Here is a 26,677-nt window from a genome sequence, read left to right as displayed (position 1 = left end):
TAGATAAACCAAGATAGCCTCTCAAAAACATGCAAATTAATACAACTTGCTTCAAATTGGTAGCATAGTATGTCACAGATTGATAAATAACTCATACAAAATTTCAAGAGTTTCTACGAGACCACAAAATAAAAATCACTGTACAAAATTCCTGAATTATAAATTCTTAATTGAAATTTCTTCTTTTGCTTCACTATCAATTGTGTGGTTCTCACAGCAGCTTTTCAGTGGTTCCTTAAGAGGGATTATTCTCATGGAATATTTTTTTACCTTTAAAATCACTCCAGTTTTCAGTCTGAAGTTGTATCCATGTTGTCATTGATGTCTCAGCTGGATATTGCAGGAGAGAGACACTGCATTGGGAAAGCTTTGAAGAGAAGCATTTCCTAAGCCAAGGTTTTTATCTGCAGCATTGCACAGCACAAAAACTTTTGCTTAGACCAGTTTAATTTGACAAATAGGGATATAAATGCTATGGGAGGTTTGGATGGACTTTTAATATTAAGGAAGAAAACAGACATGAATCAGGTCCTGGTTTTCACCTGTGCTGAATCCCAAATCTATTGATGCATCTCCTTAATTTTCATGGATTTCTAACAGAGCTCAGCTCCTCCATAACCATTTGCTGAGATGCATTTTGGTTGAGTTCATCAGAGTTTGTGTTATTCTCTAATATGATGTATGTAATGGGATTTTACAGGAAATAGAATTTACGGCTTCATTTCCTGTGCCATGCAAATGGAAGTTCTATGTAATCCATACAGAAAAATCTGCTCAGGCAGCATTTGGCATTGGCTGCTGCTTGCCCTCAGGCTGCAGAAAGAAGTGAGAGATTGGCAAATCAGACAGGTACATTTGTGTGGGAAATGTCACATTCTGTCTCTCCCCTCAGGGCTGCACTCACTGAGGGGTCAGTGGGGGCCAGGATCCTGTGGGATCCTGCCAGGTGGACAGGAGCATTTTGCATTTGCTGGGCTTTTGAGCAATATGGATTCACTAAGAAATGAGGGGAGCAGGGATGCTGTGGAAATAACCTGACTTTCTGTGGGCTGTGAAGCCATGGGGGTGTCAAAGCTGGAAATGGGATGGTCTGGTTTGCACCACTGAGCCTCTTCTGTAACCACCCAGTGGCACTGAGTGCCCCCAGGCCCTGGAGAGTGGAAAGCAGAAATCAGGGATGGAGGGAAGTTTCCTGTTGGGTCTGAGGTGGAAAAGGGCAGTTGAGAGCTTTTTCCAAAACCTCTCAATTCATGGCAAGGTAGTGGAAGCATTTCTGCCTAGAAATATAAAATGTAGAGGGTTATTACTTGTCCTATCTCACACAAAATGGGAGCTAGAGAAGATCCCCAGCCTCCAAAACAAACTCCTCATCTTTGCTTTGCTCTGTTTTGCCTGCTTTGGTTGAAAATCCTCGGCAGGGAGAAGCTCTCACCATGAATTACACCGTGCTTAGAACAGCCTGTCTTCATCATGGCTGGTACTTCTAGGAATTGCTGCTTTTCCAAGGGAATCCACATCATGGAGAAATAATAATACTCATCCTTACTGAATGTCCTTTCCAACGTTGCAGGGACTAAATGGAAATAGAGAATAAAGCTACTTTTCTGGTTCTAAAAATAATTCTTCTGGGTCATGTGGAAAATCATTGTGGAGGTTATTTGTGGGAGTTCAAATGTTCAGTTGTTCTGCTTTCCTTTTTCTAGGAATTGCTGCATGGCTGAGTGTCAGCCTCTAAAATTCTCAAAAAGCTCATGAAAAGAGCTGCTCTGTTTCCTTTGGAAAAACTGGATGGCAGTGGAAGGAGAGAAAAAAAAAGTGTTAGAATGTCTCAGCTTTACTGGGATTTGGAAATAGAGTTTAGGATTTATCTGTTTGTGTCACAACTCAAACAGGACAAGAAATTAATTTGGGGATAGAATTAATTATTTTTAATGTATTCCACCTGTAGGACTCAGGGGTGGAATGTCAGTGGAAAATCATGAGGTTTTCCTTGAGAAACAATGCCATTCCTCAAAGATTGGTAGTGTGCAAGAAAGGAAGCTAATGGAGCACCTTCAGAGTTAACAAATACTTGTTTCTCATTCTAGAGTTGAGAGTTTCCTGCTTTTAAGTTGTCCTGATGTCACTCTTGAAACGACTCTTGAAATTAAGCTATGAGTTCGTTGCATTTATTTTATATTCTTGGTTGTAATGAAAAGGAATCGACTTTGCTTCAGTGTGAGTTTTTTTAATAAAATAATATTAAATTAAGTTTGAGATGCTGAACCATGGAGGGACACAGCCACCAGGGAGAGTCTGGGTGGGCCCTGGGGACAGGATAAGGTTTGCCTGAAAAAGTGATGGGTTTCCTGAAAGCTGCTGGCAAGGGCAGGATGCTGAGGCAGCAGGACTTCTGACCAGCAATTCCTGCACTCTTAACTGGTTGCCAAAATGTAATAAATTTTTTTTATAGTCAAAGGTTGAAATAGGAAAAAAAAAAAAAAGTAAAGTGAATCAGTGCCTGTCCAGTGTAGAGCAAGTGGTTGCTAAAGCAGTTGTCAAACCACAGGTGATCAGCTGCACAGTTTGCAGCTCTTTCTCTGGAATAAAAGGAAGTCAGAGCTAAAGAAGCAGCAGAGAGGTTCCTCTGGGTACACCTACACTGTAAAAGGCTACCTTGCTCTTTTTAGCTGATATACCAGCATTTGTATTTAAAAGGTAAATGAATTAATCAGGACAGGAGCTCCTAGCCCTTTGCCCTCTGTAATATATTTTTTTTCCAGCACAAAATGTCTTTTTAAGCCAGGGAGTTATCTCATATATGGGAATTCCTGTGTCCTGGTAACAAAAAAGGGAGATGGGACAAAGTTAGCAGGACTATGAATGATAGGAAGCTATATAGCCAGTTTTCATTTTCTCCAGCTCTGTCCCATTTCTTGTGAGTGTCACATGTTAACAGAAGTAGAAAAAAAATTTGTTCTGTAGCCTGTATATTGCATGTTTTGTTATCCATTTGCATGGAAGAGAAAACTCTGATGTTCCTGTAAAACTTTTTACATCAAATAATGGAAGAAATCAGCTCACCTGTCAATGCTCATCTTGTTTCCAGCACAAACATTTCATCCCATGCTCTTTGTTGTGTGCTGTGCAGGGATGAGGGAGGGGGACACCACAGCACTACTCGTTTGGAGAAGAATCTGTTGTGCAAAAATTGGAGGGATCTTGGCCTCAAACTTTCTATTTCTTGATACCTGTCAGCTGCAGGAGCACAGCATTTGCTTTTCTGCCTCTTCTCTGTCATGTCAGCAGGCTGAGAGAGGCTGAAATGAGCTGATTGTCTCACTCCTGAGAAAAATCAAGGTACAGCCAACAAATAACAAGCACAGAAATATGAACACCTGACAAGCTTTGTCTTCTGCCTTAATAAACTTCCTTGGCTCTGAGATCCAGTCTGCCTAGGTACACATTTAGCAACGAGGTTCACAGAGCTGAAAAATGTTTGCACTATGAGATATAACTGCTTATCATGTTATCCAAGCCTGATAATAGATGTGCCACCCTGGGAGCCAGAGGTAAGATCACTTAGTTTTAAGGAAGACTAAATGCTGAATGGATTTTGGCTTAGTGAAACAACCATAGGCAGGAAAAAATTAGGATTTCACTAAAGAAATATGTGGGGGAGGGGGAGTTTTACTACTGTCTTTTTTCTTGGCTTCTCAAATATATAGAGAGACTGGAGAATAATTACTGAGTAATTTGTAGGGAGAATTAGCTGTGTTCTGCTGCGTTAGATGTGTGTGTGTGCAGCATTTCTTCCATGCCTTCAGCCACAGCTTTCTGTGCTGCTGCTGGTGAGGATGCTGAGTCCCAGGTGATGAATATTCACCATTCCAGGCATGGCCTTTGTGAAGCTGCTCTCTGAATTAGGCCCAGTCCTGCTAGAGGGGCCCTGGAAACTCGGGAGACCTCGCTTAGGATCTCACTGGGGCCTTGGGCTGACTGCTGGAAATTCTCCTTTCCATGAGCAGTTTAAACCCTGTGGAAAACTCCCACTGACTGTGCAGGGATTATCCATTTGTGGAAAGTTATTTGGAGGGAGGTGCATTCCTTTGTAGGACAGCTGGCAGTGGGTCTGGGCAGTGCTGAGGTCTCAGTCCTGGCTGTGGGTTTTTGTTGGTCCGAGTCTGTCCTGTGCCACGTGCAATGGGAACGCTCTCTGTGACTACAGCTTGCACTTTCTATTTTTGTCCCATAAAAATAATCATAAAAAAGAAAGCAAAACTTCAGTGCATAGGTGTTTTCAGATATTAGACCCCTTGGGCTATATGATGTTTGTGTCTTTGTGCAATTCTGCTTGAGAAGCACAAACCCAGCGTGACCTGTCTTTTGCCAGGACCTTTGGGCTCCCAGGTGAGGAAGTTGCATTATAAATGGAGCAGTGTTTTCCTTAATTTTGTGAGCATTGTTATTAATTGTGCTCTTTTTCTATTTTAATGCCTTGTAATTTTATTTCTATTTGTTTTATATTTGATCTCATTCATTGGTGTATTTGCAATAATATTCCAATATTTAATCTGAAGGCAAAGTGGAAAAGTTCTCATGTTAATTCATTTAAAGAACATATTATCTGCTGTCGGCTCAACACATTTCCTGTGATGCTTTAGACAGAGAACCCTGTGCTGCTTTTACATTTAAGGGTTTGCTAGTGAAAATACACCTCTCCTGAGGTTATTTAAAATCAGGACCTGCATTTCTCACCTCCCCCTGTTGTCTCACATACAGAATCCCATCTGATACTGCTGTGCCAGGAAATGTTAGCAGATAAAGTGCAGAGCAGGTCAGGGTATTCCTAATTCAGATTAATGACCCCATTCCGCTGCCTCCTTAGCAGGAAATTAGAAAGTGCTGGGCAGGAGAAAATAGCGATTCATAACGCGGGGCTCTCTGTATTGGCACTTGCACTCATTAAAGCCAAGATATTGTTTTGATATAAAATAATTGAGCCTGACTTATTTATGGGATTTGGCTCATGGAGATTCCTCCAGAAGGCTGCTGGCTCAATGTCTGGATCCCCCTTCCTAAGGGCGAGCTGGCCTTCCCCTGAATTCCTGCTCATAGGATATGAGTTTCTGTGCAGAAGTAAAATTTTTGCCTGGCTAAAGAGTCCCAGTTCAGGAGCATTTAACTCCAGTCCAGCATGGAAGCATGGAATTCTCCTTCAGAGAGTAACATCCACACATGTCACACAGGCACGGAGTAGGAAGGAGCTCTGTGATGTGTCAGGTGAGGCTGGGCAGAGGCCAAGGTGTGTATGAGCTTGGATTTTCAATTGTCAGCACTGGCACTGGTAATCTGCAGCCTGCTGAAATCCTGTGGCAGGTGTATTGGGTGTCTCTTCTGACTCTGGTTTGGCTTGTAATCTTTAGGGACTCTACTCACCAGATACTCCAAGGTGGCCCCATGCACAGCTCAGTGTTGCCTTGATTGAGCACTGGGGTCAGGGGCCAGCAGGAGCCAGAGGTCCCTGCAAAGCCACCCCATGCACGGGCCCGCTGAGCTCTCTGCCTCTGTGTCATGAAGACAAATGGCATTTTTTAAAATTCTCCCAATGAACTAACATTCATTTTCTGGTGTCTCTTCCTTCTTTATTGCTTCCTAATGAGCTTCTTTCCCATCACCTCTAGCCTCCTGCTTCCCACCCTGCCTTTACACCCTGGCATGGAAGAGAAGCAAATTGAACAAATTAATTAAGTTGACCTGTCTAATGAAACGGTTTTGGTGACTTCTGGGTTTTTGACTCTTGCTTTTTACAGGAACCTCCTATAAATCTTTAATGGCCACAATTGCTGGGCTTTTTATCTTCATAGTTGGCAAGAACATCACATTTTCTTTGTATGGTGTCTCAGAATTAACTGAGAACATTTCATTCTCTGACTATATTTATGTTTATATATAGATATATATGTTACATACACGTGTATTTTTACTCTTTATTTTTATATTTATAGTAGCTATTCTGCCTCCTTGTTTATTTTCTTAGCAATGGAATTTTCATAAAAGTGCTTTTCAGGAGCTATTTGGAATAGCAGCTGTTTCTTAGGAAAGGGGATCTGTGCTGTTACAGACCACAAAACCTCCTCTTGACCCTGGACTGGTCAGGGTGTATTTTTGTTCCTGTTCTTCTCATGCTGCTTTGTTTGCTCTTGGACAAGTCAAGAATGGTTCAGAGTCAAGTGTTAGCTAGATCATTATTTCCTTGCTCTTGCAGATGACACAACTTCTAACACAGCACCACTCTTACCAGATGAAAGTGCCATGGATTCTTTCCAAGGAATATGTGAACAATTTTAAATTCCTCTGCTGACACTGCTTTTACTGAACCTTTCCCCTTCCAGTCTGCACTGTGTTTTCACTTTGAAGTAATAAATACATACAGGCCTTTGGTATCTGCTTACCTTTCTTCATTTTCATTCCACAGCTCATCACTTCATCATACCCGAACAAAGTGATGCTCTTGTGAAGTGCAGCTTGTACAAAACACTGTTCTGGTGTGAAACAGAGCCTGAAACTTCTGTGGTGGTTCATGTAAGGGCTTACATGTCACTTGTTCAAATCCCAGTGGGAACCTGATTCAGCTGCCAGTGTTGCTACCCTGTAAACTTCAGTGGTGTTATGGCACAATGAGAAATATCAATTTTAAACTCATCCTTCTGTTTAATTCACTGCATATAAGCATGTCCAGGAGGAACAGCATGAGATTTTTGTTCAGAAATTATTGTGCAGTGTTTTGCCATTCTGCAACCAGAATGTGTACAGATGGATGATAAACAGGAGGAAATGATCATTTTACACACTTGATACATGGTAGTGAGTACAATGGGTTCATTTCAGTCCCTGGGTGTGCAGTTGCTAATACAGTCTGAGAAGGAACAAAGGAGATCCAGAATGAAACAAAAACCATCAGTTGAGGGTTATTATGGAAAGAAAGAAATTCTCAAAAATTCTTTCAGCTGCATTCTCTTTCTATCCTTGTGTGTTCTTTATGTGCTCTTGGTGTCTTTATGTGTTCTACTACCCCAGTGATAGAAAGGCCATAACAGCTCCCTGTGGGGAACTTAAAATGCCAGAAAGTGCTGCAGAAGACATGAGCCAGGTCAGGGCTGGCACAGTGTTCACCTCTGGAGTCAGACTTGCTACTTGGAAAGCTGCAGATCACTGGTGGGTTTACTTGTGGTTGTTTTCTTTTAGTTTGAGATACCAGGAAAAGATTATCTATGCTGAGAAGAGTGGCAAGGGTGCCCTCACCTCCAGTGAGATTCTGGACAATTTCATGAATACTTCTTGAATCCTTTCATAAATCAGGTTCACTCCAGCTTTTTCTTAGTTGAAGGACCCTCTCCCTGTCTGCAATTTCCTGCACTTGAGGCAGTAACAATTCAGCTCTTTTGGGAATTTTGTGAGCAGTTTGCACTCAAAAACTGGCACTAGGACTTAAGAGAGGAAGCACCCAGCAGTGCTTGCTGAGATGGAGGGTACCTCACAGCAGGATGAAGGTGAAATAATTTGTTGAAAGCTGCTGTGCAAGAGTAGTGGCCTGGGAATGATTCAGCCTCCTGGTGCCAGTTCTTCCCAGGGCCTCCCAGTCTACAAACAAGGGTGTTTGGCCTCACAAAGGCATAAATTCAGCAAAACCTAGATTTTGTCACCACATACCTGTCATGGCTCAGGAGGAGCAGTTCCCTCACTTGTGCTTTGGAAAGGGGCTCTCTAGGTAATGTAGTTTTGTAAGGAATAATCCAATCTCTTTAGATATTTAGGAAGAAGCCAAATAAGGAGGGAGACAAACCAAGATGTGCAAAGGACCAAAAATAGCATGGGGGGTTTTGTCAGTTTTCTTCAGGAAAAGAAACCCTGACAGCTCTGTGCTCAACATGTCTGATGTTTACTCACTCCATGGGATTTGGCCCTGCAGAGAATATGTATTTATAGGGATGTGTTCACACGACTTTGCTTTGCACACACTACTGATTTAGATGTCTAATTTAGGAGCACAGGCACCCTCTGTTGTCAGCAGAGCCTGAATGAAGGTCTCTGAGCTACCCCCTGACAGGAGGCACCTTTCTCCAGCGAGTTCAGAGCCACCTGAGGTTCCTAATTTAGGTGCATAAGCCACATGTGCAGTGTGTGAGCCTTGAGTAAACAGCACTCAGGGATTAAGGGCTGGCCCTGGCACTGCTTCCCCCACAGGCAGTGAACTCTTTGGAGATCAGTGTATGGCTAAAGAGAAAGATCACCTTCCTTCCCTGCTGGATGTAGCCAGGTTCATGGGCCTCAGTGACTCGAGGGCAGACACACACTTGCATAGGAGCATGCCCAAAATACCATTTATTCAGTGAGGGAAAAGGGAACTCCCTGCCCTGGACGCAGCTGTGCATGCTCAGCCTCAGGTGGCAGGGCAGGAAGAGGCACAGCCCCTGCAAGCTGCTACGTGCACAACTGGCTAAATGGCTGTTATCCTGGCATGGACAGAGCTGCAAAAATAAAAAAGGCAAGAAAACTCCACCCCAAAGCAGCCCCCACCTCTGCAGAAGTGGAGGTTAACAAAGTGAGGACCTGTGAGCCCCTGGCTCCTCCATCTGCCTCAGCCAAGAGCTTTTCCTGTGACCCCGCACAGATTGTGGAGCTCTTGCTGCTTCTCCACCTCTCTGCAATGAGAATGATTTTATTCACAGAAGGTGATGTCACGAGATTGTTGGGAGGGGATGTGACTCAATGTTTGTGTAATGCTTTGAAGATGAAGAGTGCTAAGTATTGTTATTTGAGATGGCAACAAAATAAAACAAAATATGTTCGGTGCAGCTGTTCCAGCCAAATCCATTTTCAGTTAATCTTCCAAGCAGGAATTCAAAATCAAAGTAAAAATCCTTGCCAACTGGAACTTTACAGCTTGATGGGAAAGTCAGAAAGAAATTAATTGGGTTTTAAATAGTTGTAACTGTATTGTGATGGAGCGTGGAGTGCTCATCTACTCCTAATTGCCAGTCAGTTTGGAACTGGGAATTAAGGCTCGCTCAGGGGAATCTTTCTTCAGAAAAGGAAAATAGTTGGGCTGTCTTGCATGGCACACTGTATAAACTGTCAGAACTCTGTCTTGCATGGCACACTGTATAAACTGTCAGAACTCTGTCTTGCATGGCACACTGTATAAACTGTCAGAACTCTGAAAACATGTGCTTTTTCCAGTTTATGCTGCCTTTTTGCAGTAACGCAAACCAGCAGAAGATGTGGAAAGCAATGAAACTGCCAAATGCCACCACAGAGCTCCCTGGGGGAATCGCTGTCCCCTCCCAGGCAGCTCAGCCTCTGATCCTGCCCCAAAGGGCTGCTCCAGTAGGGCAATGGTTCTCCTGGCCCTGGGCAGCTTCTACCTGGAATAATCTGGGATCAGGTGCTGTGCTGGCCCCTCCACATCTGCTCCTGGTTGCTCATACAGGGGTCCATGACCAGAGGATTTTCCCTTTGGATTGGGGGTGTCAGTAACCTCACAGCACTCACAGTGTGATAGAGCACAGTGTGTGCTCCCCTTTAGCTCCTCTCCCCTCAGTTTTGGGAACACAGAATTTCCTGTGCTGAATCAGACTAATGCTTCAGCGTTCCAGCAGCAGCAGCTGACCTGACTCCATTAAGGACAGATGTGCTTCAAAATTGTTTCTACCTCGTGGCTGATGTTTCAAAATCTGAGAGCAAAAATCTGCTTCCTGCAGTGTGCCTATAAAAAGGACACAATAACACCTTCACTTCCCAGGAGCAGTGCTAAGCCTGGACTGTTTGCAAAACACTTTCAAATCCTGGACTTAAATTAGCAAAGCTCAGCTATTTTTACCTCCCAAAGACCTGCCCCTTTTAAGGAAATGTACATTTGATTTAGAGTTTTTCCTGATGTTCAAAGGGGGCTTGGATGTGTCTCTCAGCCTCTTGTGTTTGATGGGATTTGTGCATGTGAAGCACCTTCATAAGAGGGTTATTAATCACTTCTCACTTTGAGTGAACTCTCTGTTTTCCAGCTAAACCATCCTGTTTGAGTTTTGCTGTCCTGTGCAGAGGTATGCCTTCACATCTCAGTTTTTGTTTTCTTAATACTTTTGAAGTTACTTGTTCCTAAAATACAACTCTCAGTAAACATTTCAGCGCTTTAATTTGGCTTAAATTTATGCTTGAGCATTAAAGTTCCAAAATAGTTTTATGAGCAAATAAAAATACGATGGCTCTGAGAGCCTTTCTTTTCAATATCTTTTAGTTATGTTAAACTCTGTACTCAAGTAACTGCCTTATAAACAGCTTTATATTGCACTCCATTGCAAGTCATTGGAACAACGTTCTGTAATGGGTTGCAAATGGCATAATATTATGTGTCCCAGTTTCTGCAGCCAGAAGGAACAAGATCATTGGAAAGGTTGGTGATAAAAGTGGACATAAAAAAGATAACCTTAAATCTAAACCCTCTATATCACAAGTAATAGAACAAAGTTAAAAAAAAGACCCATATATTTTTCTTCTCAGAAGCAACATGAGCCAGCTCAATCCTGCTTGCTGAAATGCTTTTTTCTTATCATATTCCAAGTAAAAGTTTTATTTCCTTTAAAGCTGTGCTTGCTGTGAGAAAAAATGATTGCATAAATAATTTTTTCTCACCTTGTGAAAGCTGATTCTCTCTGAGAATCAATTAGTTAGCTGATAGAAAAAAGCCTGGATCATATATTCTGGAACACTTAGTGGGCAGAGCAGTGTTGAAACACCCGTGGCAAATGTTCCTTACTTGAGGTCTGGCAAAATTAAAAAGTGCAGCACAGGACTGACATTTTTTCCCCATTCTGCAAATAAACCTGTATAATTAGATGCTTATATTTCTTTCTGAGGTGTAAATCTTTTTGATTTGTATGAATGTTGCCATCAGCTACAAAATGGGAAACAGCAGAAAAGAAGGTCAGTGCTTTTATGGTATTTTGCAAAATCTTGATTGCAGAAATGTCATCAAGTCACTGAAAGATATACATATTTTCCAATTATTATCTTGAAAATCTTGGTATTTCAAGGGCTTTCTGAAACACATCCAGAAACTTATGCGACCCAGTTCCTTGAGGTGCAGCATCTTATGCCCCTCCTGAAAAATAGAACTCAAACCCACCAATGAAATACCTTGCCTGAGAAGTTTTGACAGAAAATAAAGCATTGTTAAGTGAGAGACGTGTGTGCCTGCTTTGTGTGGGCAGTGTTTTGGGTGTCAGCTCTTTGGTGATCATGCATTTTAATTAAGGAAGGGCACAGTGATGTGTGCACTTTACTTGAGCTTGTTCTCCCTTGTAAGCCTAATGAACTTAGCCAGCCTCACAGGCAGAACAAGGCTGTCAGGTCCCTTTGCCAGCAAACTCTGGCACAGATCATTGAGCAGAGTGTGAGATGGCATCACTCAAGAGAGGGAATTGTCTTATGCCATAGAAATCCAGCTACTGGTTTTAGTAAAATTCAGTACTCTAAGGTGGGGGGGGCATGGTTTCCTCCTACCTTTCTGTGAGGAAGGCGATGCACTGGGGGAGGAAGATATTTCCCAGACACATTTCTAGGAACAAATGCTTTTGGAGGTGGCTACATCACTCAAATTCTGGCTCTCTTAGTGCTTATTTTATCAGCTGCTCTCAAGCTTATGGGCTGCAGCTGGATGGACTGTGGTCCTTTTGGGAAATGTGCCTTGGTTTTATTTCCTCACAGTTTGAGAGCTGTAACCATGAATTACTGCACAGTCACCTTTACGTGCACTACACTGCAGTAAAAGCAAATTGCTCAGGTTTTTGTTTTTATTTTGATTTGATTTGATTTGATTTGATTTGACTTGCACAGACTTTCCTGACTTGTATGCAAGAGAAGAGAGTGAGGCAGGAAGATCAGGTGGCAGTTTTCACAGGGATGGTCCCAATGGTTAGAGCAGCAGTCGAGGATCAGGATTTCTGTCCTTTCCCTGCCTCAGCCATGGCTCACTGTCACTGAGACCATTCACCTCCTCTTGCTGAGCTCACGTTCACAGGGATTTCTGTCTGACACAGTGTGACGGCATTGACTCCTGGTGTGGTGCTGAGGGAATGATGCTAAAGCACAGACTCAGACAGGAATCCTGTTCTGCTCTGATTTACATCTCTAAGCCATGCCTAAGCTTCCATCCTCTATCAAACAATTCTGTAATCCTGGATTTTTTTAAGGAATCCCCTCAGTGGGTAACCTCAAAGTGCCCAGCAGTACAAAATGTCGTGTGCCATGTCCATACACAACAACTGTGAGGGGAAACCCTGTAAAATGGTGGTAGATTCTTGGGAATCACCCGTGGAAGTGGCTCTTTGTGAGAGTTACAAAAGGCGTGGGCCTTTCTCTGGGGAGGCAAAAGGAAATTTCTCTGCAATCGCTTTCTGTGGTGCCATTGCCTCTTGGCCAGTACCAGGAGAGGAGGCCGCAGGCAGGCGCAGGCCCGGAGGTGTGGGATGCTCCAAAGGCCGTTAAGGAGCACGGCCTGAAGTGAAGCCCCTTTTTTCTGTGGAGATAAAGCAGGAGGGAGTCTCGGGCTGCCGGAAGAGTACTGATGTACTTATTTATGTAAGTGTATAATTTCTGTGTATTTGATACCTATCGATGGCCTTGGGGCCGGCGCCCTCAGGCAGCACTGTGTGCGGGCGCCACCTGCCGGCCGCAGGGCCCTTCCCGCCTTTTTCCCGCCCTTTTCCCCGCTGATCTCTGTGGGACACGGGTGAGCCGTGAGGGGATTTGGTTGAGGAGGGAGCCGCCCGCGCAGGCTGCAGGTATTTTGAGCTGTGGGCGATGTCCACATGCCTGTTACATGTCACTCACATTTATCCCTCTTTATTTTTAAGTTTTTCCAAGGGAGAGCCAAGCTCTGAGCCCCAGAGGAAACATCCTCTGTGCTGTGGGGAGATTCCCCCTCAGGGGAGATGCCCGCTCATCTCTCAGTGTCTCTACTGAGTTAATGCCAGCAGGGATTTCTCTCAGGGCACCCTGTTCTCCATCAGCAGCTATTCCCACCCAGGGTTGCCCTCCCAGTGCTCCCAGCCTTGGTCTCTGGTCTGTGGTGCTGAAGTCACACATTTTTCCAGCTCTCTCTGATGGAACACACGGCCACAAAGGCCTGGATCTGCCCTGTGTACCCTGTGGGCACAGCGGGCCTGAGGCAGGCAGCCCTCACCGCGGGGTCTGTGAGCTGGGGATGCATCCAGAGGCTCCCGGAGAGCTGAGCCATCCTCTGAGATCCCACTCACCCCATGGAGTGACTGGCTCCGTGTGGGCACATCTGGATAGGTGGCAAAGGCTGAGGAAGAAAAGTCTGCGTCAGAGTTTCTTCACAGACAGGTGCAGAGCAAGTTTATTTAAGCTGTATTTGACTTACCTATATAAAAGCCAGAGAGGAATGTAACTCTTGGCTCCTCAGTACTATTATGTTTTATTTGATGCTTTATGTCTAATTTCTGCCATTTTAGTGCTCATATTAATTATTTTTGAAAATTTCAGTGAGTAGGTCAGGGGTTTGTTTGTCTGTTTATCTCCAGGTGATGTTCACTAAATAACAAACCCATGCAGTTCACTGAGCTGACTGAAGTCACTCCACTGCTGTTTCCCTCCTTGCCATGCAGTACTTCTCATGGACAGATGAGGCTGCTATGGAATTGGTTATTTCAGCTGGGGGAGTGATGTTTAGGGGACTGTCCCCTCCCTGCTCGATCCTTGCTGAAGGCTCTGACAAGCCTTGACACAAGCAGTTACTCCTGCCTGGTTTCTTCTAGTCTAGGTCACCATGAAGTGGAATAACAGAGGGCTTGGAGGCTTTGGGTGCTGCTGAAGGTGAGCAGGAGTTTCACAGTGTGACACCTGCACCAGTGCTCCCTGTTCTGTGCCAGTGTCACCTCACTGCCACGGGCACATCCAAACTTTGGTTTGCATTTAGAGGGCACAGGGCTGCCTTGAGAGCTGCTTCTCCCTCCTGCCAAAACATTCCTGCCTGGGCTGCTCCTGCTGTTTTTTACCATAACATTAAGCTTGTAGATATTAAAGCACTGTCAGCTGAAATCCCTGGCTCCACCACTGACTTTCAAATTTGTAGCCTGGCCTTAACCTTAGCACAAGAAAATGCTTATTTAGGTTGTTTTGCAAGTGTATGATTTAATGACATCACCAAATTTCTGGCTAATCAAGAACTTTCCAGAAGCAAACAATAAATGGCAACAAAGCATATCCTTGAAGTAGATTTTATGTACAAAAACTGAGAATTAACAATCTCATTTTCAGTAATGAGATAAAAAACCCACAGAATCAGTTTTTAGGATCAAGGATACATCTTGCTCTACACATGACAACACATTGTGTGGGATGGTGATGTATAACAAGCAGCACACCTGACACCCCCTCAGTGAAAAGCAGTGTCTCCAGGCAGATTTGGATTGATAAGTTCAGTACCAAACTCTTATAAATCCAAAAGAAAATCAGGTTGTATTGTCCCAAGAAAGAGCATCAGTTAGAGCAGACCCAAACGTTATTTTCCCCCAAGGGAGTACATTGAAGGAAGCACATTATTCTCTAGAAAATGGACAAAAACCTTCTTTATTATGAAAACTTTATGCCCTTTCATAGGCATTAATAATGCTGGGGGTGTGTGGGTGGGAGAGCAGGTGGGTAGGAGTGCTGAATGGAAAAGCAAAAAGCAGAGTTATGAGGCTGTAATTTCTCATGAAATATTGCTCCATATGATACCTCTTTGCTTCAGAATATTTTTATAGAAGAGAAATACTTTGCATTTCCTGCAGTCTCCAAGTTTTTGCTGGATTTTGGGACTGCAGTACTTCTGAAAGGCAATGGGGAAGGGACAGCTTAGGAAAGCCTTTATTTATCCCAGTGATGCACAGTACCAACAGCAGTGGAAATTTCCTTGTGCTCTGGGCCAGTGCCTGAATCTTGTCTAAAATAATCTCCTAGCTCAGAGCAACGTCCCTGCCCAGCTCTCCCAAGATGGGACTCATTGCTGTTCTTCCATAACCTTTTCCTGTGCTGTAGAAATTGGGTGGTTTTCCCTCATTGTCCTCCTCAGGGGTCACAGGGTGATGGTGGCACACAGGGAGGGACTCAGGGGCACTCCTGGGGAGGGCTCCATGTCAGAGTACCTGGAACCCTTCCATCTTCTGTTTGCTTGGGAAATTCTGTCACTGAATCTGATTCCTACCTTGTGGCTACCAAATGTTTCTGTTTCACAGCTCTGGCTCGTGTGGCAAAATGGCACTGGAGGTTTTTTCCAGTTCCAACCTGTTTGCCTCACTATTGCTCTTGTAAAATTGTGAAATATTCCCCACAGTTACTGGTAAGGGTTTAGGACTGTCCTGTTCATGAGAATTCCAAAGAGAATTTCCATTCAGGGTTCAGAAAACTTTATTAGCACACTTCTGTCATCCACAGTGTCCAAAAACTTTTATGGAGTGATCAGATTGAAACTTGTCTTCATAGTTGCACAGTTTTTTCATGGCTGAAAGTAAAATCCAATGAGCTGGAAAATTCAGTATATAGACCTCACCAGCCAGCTTCTGTGTAAATGAAAGAAAGAGTCCATTTTAAAGAATAATAACATTATAAAAAATTAATTAACACGAGAATGAATATTTGCAGCCCTATTAGTCAGAAGCAGGAGAGGTAATGAGCAAGATTAAAATCAGTGCTGGCCTTTCCTGTTAGAAGTTTATGGGCATTTAATGAATTTAAATGGGAAAAGGAAGCTGATAATTGAATTATTCCAAAGAACTTTATTCAGCAGGGTTTGAGTGATTGCTGTTGGCTTTCACTGCTGTGCTCCCCTTTGTCACCTCAACCTGTGCTCTGGAAGCACTGGATCCATATTCCTTTATGTAATCAGGCAAACATGAGAAGTGAGCTATTGATTGCATCGACTGGGAACATGGAAACAGCACCCAGGGAAGGGGATTGGAGCAGGAACAGCTGCTCAGAGAGGCTGCAGCCTCCTGAAGAGCTGGACAGGAGCAGAGAAGTCACTTGAAAAAGGTAACTTTTGAAGGAGGTGTCAGGCTGGAGAAATGCTTTTGGCCCACATGTAACACTCAACCGTTGTGTGGGGATGTGTGGGAAAAGAGATTCCTGCAGGAAAGTCTGGCTGGGCAGCTTGCAGAGAGCAGCAGGGCAAGGCAGGCTCAGCCTACACACCTAGCAGGGAAAATGCTGCAACATGAATTAATTTTCATTGAAAAGGTGCGTGGAACAGCAGGAGGACAAACTGCAAGTCTCTGCAGATGGATGGAAGGCACCAGCAGGGAAAATGCTGCAAATTGGTGTTTTGGAGAAAAGGCAAATGCACTCACCCTGTCAGCTGTGGGAGGTTTCTGTTTATTGCAGGCTGTGTGTGGTAGCTAATGTGTGTGGGTCCTCGTGGCTTTGGGTTGGATTTAGTACCTGAAAACCCTCAAAAACTGTTGGGAAAATCTAACAAGTGTGAGTTATCCAGACACTGACATCCCTGCAGGCCAGTGGTCTGCAAAGAAACCCAGAAGGAACTTTCCCCTCTCACAAAGGTCAATCTGTTTGCCACAAAACAACAGATGTTGAAAGGAAGTAATTCTAAACTGTAAGGTTTAAATTGGCAGCAGGGGAAGACAAGTTGCCAAAATGTGTCTTTGTTTTGTGTTTCTGAAAACCTCAATTCCTGCTGGTGGGAGACTTCCACGTTTGGCCCCTGCACAGATACAATTGCATTTAATTTAATCTGCTGAAGGCTCTGGCTGAAGGCAATGTCCTGTGAAGCAGATCCAGAGCAGTTGGCCCATGGAGAGCTCTGCACTGCTCTGTTTTCAGCACTTGAGGTGATTTTGGAGGTGCATCAGTGAGGGCTGCACTCACCAGGTATCTGCTGGGGGTTTTGCCATGTGGGAAGAAGCAATGGGATTTGGGATTTGGTCTGGAAGTTCCCAAATGCAGCTTTTGTGTCTGGGTGTGAGCACTCCAGGAGCTGCAGGAACTTCACAGTATCCCCTGTGCAGGAGCAAAGCTTAAGGAAGAAGGGATTACAGTAACAAGAATCTGTGGAAATAGCTAAAAAGGGCAGAATTTCAGGGACAATAGGAGAGCAGATGTGAGTTCTCAGTGTACAGGACAGCTCTGAAACTCTAAAATTGCTTTGTGATAAGTTGTACAGGATCCTTTCTGATTGTTACACACACGTGCAAAGAAGTGAGAAGTGTTTTGTAAATGCAGTGGTCAAATAAGGAGAGTAATTGAAATGTTAATTCTAATCATATGCTATGCTCATGCATTGATTTTTTAATTCATGTTATCCATTAATTAGTTAATGCCTGTAAAGTGCATTGAAGATAGAAAGTGCTAGAAATTACTATGGACTGTTGTTACCGTCATTATCCACTAAGCTTAATTAGTTCTTGTACATTTTAAGTGGATTATTGAGATGTAAACTTGGTGAAGATGATTTCATACCAGGAATCATCTTTCCCTCAGAATCCTGGCAAAGTGAGCAGCTGCAGTGCCCATCCATCCACATCAGGCTGCTCCTGTTTATGCAGATGGATCCAGGAATCCTCTCAGCTTTGTCCTGCATTGCATTGGTCTGATGCCTTCCATGGCTTCCCTCTCCCCAAATGCTCCTTGTTTAGGCCAGCCTGGCACAGCTCAGCCCATCCCTGCTGCACAGGGATGTGTCACGGGGCTGAGCAGTGATCTGTGTCCCTGCAAGAGGAGAAACAAGAAGATTATAGCACAAAGATGAGAAGATTTTTAATTTCCCTCTGGGACCAGCACATTTCTGTCACTGTTTGAAGAAGGGGAGTGTCTTTAAAGCAATAGTATCTTGAACGGGATCTGGTTGTAGTTTGTTCTCTTTTCTTTTTATGTCTGTAATCATGATGAAACCCTCTGACTTTGTCCTTCATTTTGTCTGAGCTTTGGAAGGTTGTATGGAAAATAACAGTTTCTATTCTATTCTATTATTTATTTATTTATTTATAAATAGCTGCTTTTGAGGGAAGCATCAACATCTGATCCTCTTGGAAGAAAACCTCTGGGAAGTTTTCCTTTCAATTTGGTCCAAACTGCTTCCCCCAATGCCTGTGATAGATCAGGGATATTCTGGGTTTGTGTTAAGTTGGAGATGGTCTGGTTCCAAAACCTGTTTTATTTCCAAAAGTAATTTCTCAGCTGCATATCTTCTTGTGTCTGTTTGCAACAGGGCTCTGTGCTCTGCATTTTTCCCCAAATGGTTTGATTTTAATGGTTATAAGAACCACTGTTAAAAAATTTCCCAGCAAAATAAAAAAGGCATCATAGTGGAAAAAAGAATGCAACCACATTTGCTCTTTTTTAAAAGAGCATTTATCAAAGCTCAATCAGCTGGGATTTTCTGACACATGGCTGACTTGCAAAATTCTCTTTAACATCTTTGCATTTTTGGCAACATAAGGAAGTACCACTTGGATTACTGCAACTGTGTGAGGATTTTAGTTGACAAGAGAAAAAAGCAGGCAGTGTGATTTTTTTTTCCCTAATTATTTTTTTATTAGCTATTTCCCTCTTCTAATTTTGTTTCTGTCATTTTCTTTGTCTAAATGTTATTCTGCTTTTAAAAAGAGATGAGGACCAAGGCTGGTAAGGAGTATTTGAGAAGGTTATGAGTCCAAGAGTCCTTGCAAATAATGGAAAGTCATGTTTTGGAGCCAGTGACTTTTGGGACAAATTCTAAAATATCTAACTGGTCTCTGCCTCCATAGCACTGAATTCCTATTAGAAATGAGTGAAGTTTGTTTCTTTTCATAATCAAAACTTTCTGTTAGTCACTTTTGGGGGTTTAGATGGTGGCATCACATCCCAGTGCTTCAGGACTGAGCCCAGCTGTCCCTGTCCACAGAGATTAGAAAATTACAATTTGAGAGCAGGGGCTGAGTCAGCCAGGGAATCTCAGTTCTGGGTTAGATCCTCCTTGGGTTCCCATGTGCTGGAGCTGCAGGAGCTTGCTGTGCAAAGGTCTTTGGGCACTTTGTTTAGCTAATGTTACAAACTGAGAAATGCTCGTCCTCTGAAGGCTGGGGTTGAGGTTTTTGGTGTCTAATATTTCCTTGTTGGAAACAATTGTTTCAACTGCAATATATCCATTTCTTTTCAGAACCACTTGCCCTTGGCATTTTTCATACCTCAGCTGGGACAGAATGTGCAGCAATGAGATTCTCTTTCCTCTCCCTGTGTATTCCAAACATTGTGGTGTGTGTCATCCCAAATTGCTGGGAAGTGACTGAGGTCAGCAGGATTCTGCTGGCCTTTCTCAAGGAATGGTTTGTGCTTTACTTAGATTAAATCTTATTTCTTGGAATTGCTAAGTTGCCCTCTCTCTGTTTTAGCTCTGTTTCATTCAGTTTGGAATGTCCACCCTGGCCTGTGGCTGTGCAAGCCACACACAAGGGTTTCCCTACTGATGAATTCAATAGAGAAAATCCTTAAAAACTCAAACAAGCCCCAAACCCCCTCACTCCAATGCCCAGTTCATGCCTCTCCTCAGGAATTGATTAAGCAATAATAGCTCAAAGGAGGATGCTTAGAATAGAAATCCTGATTTGGGTGTTCCTTTTGGTTTTGCTGTTCCTGTTCAGCCCAAAATCTCCAATAATGTGCATATCATTGCAGCAGTGTTGTAATGATACAGCATCTAATGTTTAGTTAGCACTAGATAGAGTGGCTCACTTACCTAATATATTGAACACAGCCTAATTAAATATTTAATGGATTTTTCCTGCTGAGAGGAATCAGCAGAAAAATTAAGGAGTGTGTTCCTGGAGATGAAAGTTGCAGAGGAAGGTGATCTGTGGGCATTGTTGTTCTCTCAATAACCTCATGAGCTGCCTTTGCAGTTACTGTGCACCTTCCTTCTGAGAGGGGCACTCACACATTGATATGGAGATGCATCTCTCAGTGGCCTCAAACCAGAGGAAGAACTTTAAAGTCTCACTGTATGACATGATGGGAAATGTTCAGTTGATTCCTGTTTGCTGAACTGACAGCAAAGCTGTGGTTTGTTCTTTCTTTAGTTTAATGTGAGTGCAGCTTTGGAGTGGGAAATGCCCACATATTAAATGGGACACTCAGATTTAACTAATTCTGCCTCTTTGCAGGAACCAGAGGTTTAAAGGTGCATCTTGGAAATTCTAGGGGAGCTGTCTTTTTATGGACTAGACTGAGGACAGTCCTCTCCTTTAGGGGCTCTACAGCCCCAGCTCCAAGGGATCCCAGTGCGTGCTGGGGGTCTCATTTATTGCAGTGCAAATAAATGAATGAGGCTCAGCATGGGTAATACACTGCAGTCCTTATTCCATTGTCAGAGCTGATAATTAATTAATTTCTGCAGCCATTGGTGTCTGCACAGGGCTGGAGCAAGTGAGCAGTTTATCTGTTAGCTTCCTTCTACAGTCCTGTAGTCTCCAGCTGATATGAAGGCAATGACTTCAGATCCAGCTGGGCCTTAATTCCAGCTGAAACTGAGAACTCCACTAGGCATTGTGATAGTTTTACTGCCATACCCTTAACTCTCCTTTTCTGGGCAACTTTGCTTGTTTTTCTCATGAAAACCTAATCTGTAGGTAGCAATTACAAAATGGCAAAAGGTGTGTGCTGTGCTGGTCAGGCTGTGCTCACTGCCATTGTGCATGAGCCCACAGGGCTCTGAGCCTGCTCCTTCACCCCTGTTACTGCCCAGCTCCTGCAGAGCCTCTGAGGAACTGCTCAGATGTGGGATATAAACCCCAGGAAATATTGCAGTGGTTTTAAACTGCTGGAGCAGCACAGGGAATGCACTCAATAGGAAGTGCCATGTTCTGTTAGATGAGCTCTGAATGCTTCACTTCATAGCAGCCCAAACGTTGGAAGATTTTGTTGTTATTCTTCTGGGTTTTTGTTCTGTTCTTGTCCTTTTGTTTGTTTGTTTTTTAATTAAAAAGGAATGGGAAAAAACAGCCCAGTTTTAAAGAATAGGGATAAGGAAATGGGAATTATCAGAGCTGCAACTGGTATAAAGGAAATGAATGTTATCACAGCCACATCTGCTGGAGAGGTTGTGTTACTCCTGCTGCCTTTTATCATCTAAAAGTTAAAGCCCTTTTGTCTTGGAATTGTTTCTTGCAGCAGGAGCCGTGCAGAGCTGTGCACCCCTCAGATGCAGCCTGGGTTAGGCTGGCAGGGCAGCATTGCAGTTAAATGAGCTGCTGGCCTGGCTCTGGAGCCCAGACAAGGAGGGACATTGTGGGAAGCAGAACTCCAGGTGCTGTGGCCTGGCCTGTGGGAAGGGCTGAGATGGACTTGGGCTTGCAGTGAGGACAGGAGACTGATATGGACTGATGTGCAAATGTCTCCTGTGGGTGTTCCTTGGTTTCCAGTTTTGTGCTCAAGGACTCGTGCTTGGCTGGATGAATGGTTTTGTTTGTGTTTTTAAACCAGTCTAGTATTTAAAGTGACTCCAGGGAAATCTTCAAAAGAATCTAATTTTGCTTCTGTAAATAGGTAGTCCTAGTAAAGATGTGAAAACCTTGGGATGAGAAGTTTGGATGATTTGGAAGTCCCACTGAGCTGCACTGTGGAAGTTGTCAGTGGAGCAGCAAGAGACAGGGAGAAATTGGCTTCTGCAGCACAGCACTGGTGTCTCTGGGACAGAGTAAGTGGTGAATAAATAACCAATGATTTCACAGCAGAGCCACCAGACTGCAGGCAGAACCTGGCATTTGGGACGTCTGTTGTAAATGAAAAAATCCTGCCCATAATCATGAGGCAGCCAGAGTGAGTGGACAGGTGACTGGTTTAAATGGTTTTTTGCTAAATTAAGATGGTTCTAAATGAAGAACAGTGTTACAAACCATTGGAGCTCTGTCCTGTTGTAGATTGGTTTTACTAAACACACACAGCTTTATAAACAATGCAGTGAGTAATCACTTTTTGTAGAAATGTTTTATTAACAAGTATCAGTAAAGCCTTCATCTCATTCCAGTGCTTACTAAGCATGGTATAAATGCTTAAATCTGTATTGATGTCTTAGAGGAGGACAGAAGGTCTCCATCTTCATGTCTGTGGATGCTGTGCCAGTATTTGCCATTCTTCCAGGGCTGGGGAAGCAAGGGATGATGCTGTAGGACATGCACCTTGTCTCACTCCCCACCATGTGGGCATGTACTTTATTCCCATCAACAATGGTGGAAAGAAGCATCTGGCCCCTTATTAACTCACAAATCAAGTATGAACAGGAAGCAAAGCCCAGTGTTACCCAAATGAAGAATGGGAGCACAATTGAACAACCCCCCAGATGCTCTGGTTCTGTGTCTCTGTTGGATCCCAGCCAGCACAAACTGTCAGCTCTGCAGAAAAGTTGCCAAGCCCTCCACGATAAAATCAACGCCATAAAAATGTTACAATTAATGATTTCCCTGTAACATCTATGGATGCCTGTAAGTTATTGTCTCAGGGATGTTTTGTGCTGGGTTGGAAAGGTGCCTGTTCCCATATTTGGTGCTGTCTCTGAGGATCAGCCATCAGCCCACTTGTTTAACCTTGGGCACTTCTGAGGCATGTGCATTTCCATGAGCCTCACTGGGATGAGCAGGCAGCTTCAGGAGCATGGGCCAGCACCTGCAGAAGCAATTCCCTGTCAGTTTGAGTGGCCTTTTCCTTGCACACCTCCTGTGAGTAATGCCTGACTTGGGGATCCTGGGTTTGTCCTGGAGGAGATACACACAAGTCTGCAACTGAAATAAAAGGCAAAGTGCCTACGTAAGACCTTCCAGGAGTTTTCATCCTATTACAGATTCCAAGTGAGAGCTGCCAGTCTGGCTGGGCCACAGGCACTGCCTAAGCTTGAGCAGGACATTCCCATTCTCATTCTCCTCTCCTCTGGGACATCTTTGGTGACTGCCTGAGTCAGGGTGTGTTTAGTCTGCTCCAAATGCAGGCTTCTGCCAGCAGGGATGGACCTGCTCCATCTCCATCCTTGGCCTTGTGTGTTCCTCCCACCTCCCTTGCATCCCACACAGCCTCTGTGAGCCATACCAGTGCAGTCATCCATGAGAAAACCAGTTATTATTCATAAATTGCAGATTTTAACATTATTCTTTCATTGACTCACAAAGCTGACCCAGCTTACCTCGCACTTGCATGGTTGCTGGACTATAAGGAAGGTGTAGGTGGCAGCAGGAAGAAGTTCACAGAAAACTTTGCTTTGTGAGAATTTCTGAATTTTGAAATATGGAGGTAAACTTCTCAACAATTTCAAGAAGAAAAAACTCTTTATGTAGTTAGTTTTCTTACAGAATAAATAGAAACTATTTACTATAAGTAATTAAGTAAAAAGGTTTAAGTTACAACTTCTGAAGTTTTAAAAAGCTCAATGATTAATTCAAGCTGAGCTTCCCCCCTCTCTTCAGACTATTATTTTGAAAACATTTTTTAGATTTCTTTTGCATTTTCTCCTAGCTGGAAATACATGAACTTCTTTCTCTCTCAAAGCATTTCTGGGATGAGAAAAGTGTATGTTGCCTGCTTTGGTTTGCTCAGAGTTGGCCTTTACTTTCACCTGGGGTCAGCTCAGGAGCAAAGGACGAGGATTCCATCTGTAAAGGCTTTAATACAAAGGTGTCTGTACTGAAGGGTTTTGTTTGTGGCCAGCTTTAGCCAGATGACATTACCCATAATATCCTTTGTGCAGTGGCAGTGGGCATGCAGTGAAGCAGGAAATGCTGTGTGGATGGCCTGGGGTCAGACTATTAACTTTGATATGCACCAACACTCTGAACCCTGCTGGAGACTCCATTAGGAACAGTTGATCTGTGTTGCACTGTAAAATGCATTATGTCATTTATGCTGTGCAGGAGTGGCAGGGCTGGGATGTGAATCCTGTGATGGAGGAGCAGTGAATGGATCCTGTGGGCAGTAATTCCTGGGACACTGACAGCAGGGATCTGGTTTTTGTGACCATGGGACCCTCTTTGGGTGTCAAGGACTGTTGGGAAGTGTTGAGGTGGGGTCCACCCGGCCAAATGAGGCAAAACCATTTTGGCAAAGCTGCTGGGGAGATCTTTAACCTAGGGATGGACAGAGAGGGCTGTGACAGTGACACCAATGAGGGAACAATGGCCAGGCTGGCAGGCAGGAGATGCATGCCTGGGGTGTGCCATGGGGGAGAGACACTCTGCAGGGCCAGGATGGGAAGGTGAGGAGCTCTCCCAGGGACAGGCTGTGCTGGAGAGCAGCTGATGTTGGGGATGCTGTGTTGGGTGTCAGCTCCAGACACATGACTGATGGGAGCAACATCTAGAAGCAACTGTAACTAAAATTACTTGAACTTTTCATTTTTAAAGCTCTCTCCACTTACTTCCAATTTGGGAATGACATTTTTCAAGTCTGAACTCCTCTCAAAACTATTTTTGGAAGGTCTGAACAAAAACAGTTTAGCCATCTTTGTGTAAAATGACGGCTAGGCAAGTACTTGGCTATGACATATTTTTGGCAGAGAGCTATTGAACAGCTTTAGGGCCTCATTGGAAATGTCCAAGAGTTTAAAATCATCAGATAATTATTATTGGTTATAATAATCCTTAGAGATTGCCCAGCAGTCAGGGACTCAAAGCACTGGAGGTCTGCAGACAGCCATGAAAGCAAGTCCTTGAGGATATGCCAGAGAAATTTTCCAGCAACAATTCCTTGGTGTCTGCATGTCCAGGCATGAGCAGGACACGGCAGTGAAATGTTCCTGGGCTGGCAAAGCATGGCCAGCTATGGAGGTTTAATTGGCTGTGGATCCACACTGCTGCTGGCATTTGGCACCTGGAGTGAAGGAGCTGGAGGATGGACAGGAACTGCCAGGGATGGACAGGACAGGGGCTGCAGCAATCCCAGCACTGCAGTCTCCAAACCCATTTGCCCAGACTCTCCATTGCAGGCTGTGAATGAGAATTATTCAGGGGAGTATTGCAAAAATGCAGCTTTGATGTGAAAAGCAGAGTGTTTGTTTTGTGGTCCTCATCCCTGAGAGTAAAGCCCAGGAGTAGGGAAGTTCTTGGCATTTGGGCAGTGAGGTGGGCTAGGAGGAAAATTTTAAACTTAAAGGAGATGGGAGTAATTATGTTGCACTTCCACTCTGGTTTGGATCTTGTTACACCAGTGTGAGTGAATGTGAAATTAGATCCTCTCCTTATAGAAATGTTCCAGATTAGTTTCACTTGATACACTTTTGCTTTCATTATTAGAGCTACATTTGTCCCAGGCCTTTGAAGTTTGAACTGCTTCCAGTGTCCATGCTCCATGAATTCCCCTATCTCCCTGGTGCCTGTGAAATAACACTGTGCCTCCTGAAGAGACAGCTGTGGAGGTGCTTTGTATTTGTGGGGAACACGGTGTCCCCTGGAGCTGTTCCTTTCAGATCTGTGCTTTCCGTGGCTCCTCCTGATCAAAGCTGTGAAATGCTGCTCCAGAGAAACGCTGCAAACACTGAGGCAAGTGGGCACTCTTCCCTGGAGCTTTTGGATTAAAAAGTTCTTGGACATTTTTCAGTTAACTGTTTATTTCAAGGATGGAAATTAATTTGAACTTTTAAAAATCCGACATCATGTGACCTTTCAACTCATACACTGCTGAATTAGAAGAAGAAAAGCCTTTATTTACTGCTGCCAAGCTGTTCTTTTTCAGTTGCATTAAAATGAAATATATTTGGGCAGAAACGATGACAGCTCCTTTTCATGGCCTCTTACTGTATTTTTGCTGTGGCTGGTCAGATGCTTTTATCTCAAGCTTTGTTCTTTGCAGTGGAAAAAAAAAATCAGGGGATTTAAGAGAGTGATAGAGTTTGCAGAGAAAATAAAATTTTCACACAATACTTGATGCTGCTCAAGAAATGGAATTTCATGCTGGCAAAGCTCTGGGTTTGGGTGGAGCTCTTGTGATGGACAGGGATGGCTTTGGGGTTCCTCCTGCAGCTGAGCCACCTTCCTGTGGAACCAGAGTGTCTGGCATGTGCCTGGAAGGCTGGAGGCACATGGAAAATGGATCAGCTGAAAGAACATCTCTTCATGACAATTGGGAGGGGAAACATGGAGGACTTGAGTGGGGAAAAGCCCAAGTGTAGCCCAGGATGGATAGGAGCAGGAGAACTTTTATTGTGGTCAAGTACAGCTGGCAGTTCAGGGAGAGGATTAGCAGTAAGAACAAAGGAACAATGTTTGATTTAACCATTTAAGCAGCAACTTTTGAACAGGACTAAGAGCAGAAAATAATCCTTGGGCTGGGCCTCTGCCATTGGCAGGGAATGCCAAGGGCGCCGGCTGGGACAGTGATGTGGGACAGGTTCTGCATCTGCCTGTGCAGAGCCAGCTACAACCCTGTGATCTGCCAGAGCTGGCATTAACTACTTCAATTTTCCCCTCAAGAGCTAGAAATCTTCTTTAATACTACATAATTCTAAAATTGCAGAACTGGAGGCAGGAAGGGCCCATTAAGTGAGGCAGCCTCCTCTGCCCGCGGGGGGTTGTTCAGGGGGAACTTTGTGATTGAAAAATAGGGATTCAACCAATTACTCATCTAATCGTTTCAGTTCATCCACCTCTGCCTCTGAGATCTGCCGTCTCAT

General features: G+C 43.8%; 1 protein-coding gene across 3 annotated transcripts in view; it reads left to right on the top strand.

Annotated features, from left to right (window-relative positions):
- Positions 1-26,677, top strand: part of CCDC85A (coiled-coil domain containing 85A) — a 162,556-nt gene that overhangs the window by 66,054 nt on the left and 69,825 nt on the right. The gene's annotated exons all lie outside the window — the stretch shown is intronic.

The sequence above is a fragment of the Ammospiza caudacuta genome, chromosome 3, assembly GCF_027887145.1.
Source record: "Ammospiza caudacuta isolate bAmmCau1 chromosome 3, bAmmCau1.pri, whole genome shotgun sequence".
NCBI classification, from domain to species: domain Eukaryota; kingdom Metazoa; phylum Chordata; class Aves; order Passeriformes; family Passerellidae; genus Ammospiza; species Ammospiza caudacuta.
The sequence above is the reverse complement of the archived record's forward strand: the minus strand, read 5'-3'. Positions and strand labels throughout refer to the sequence as shown.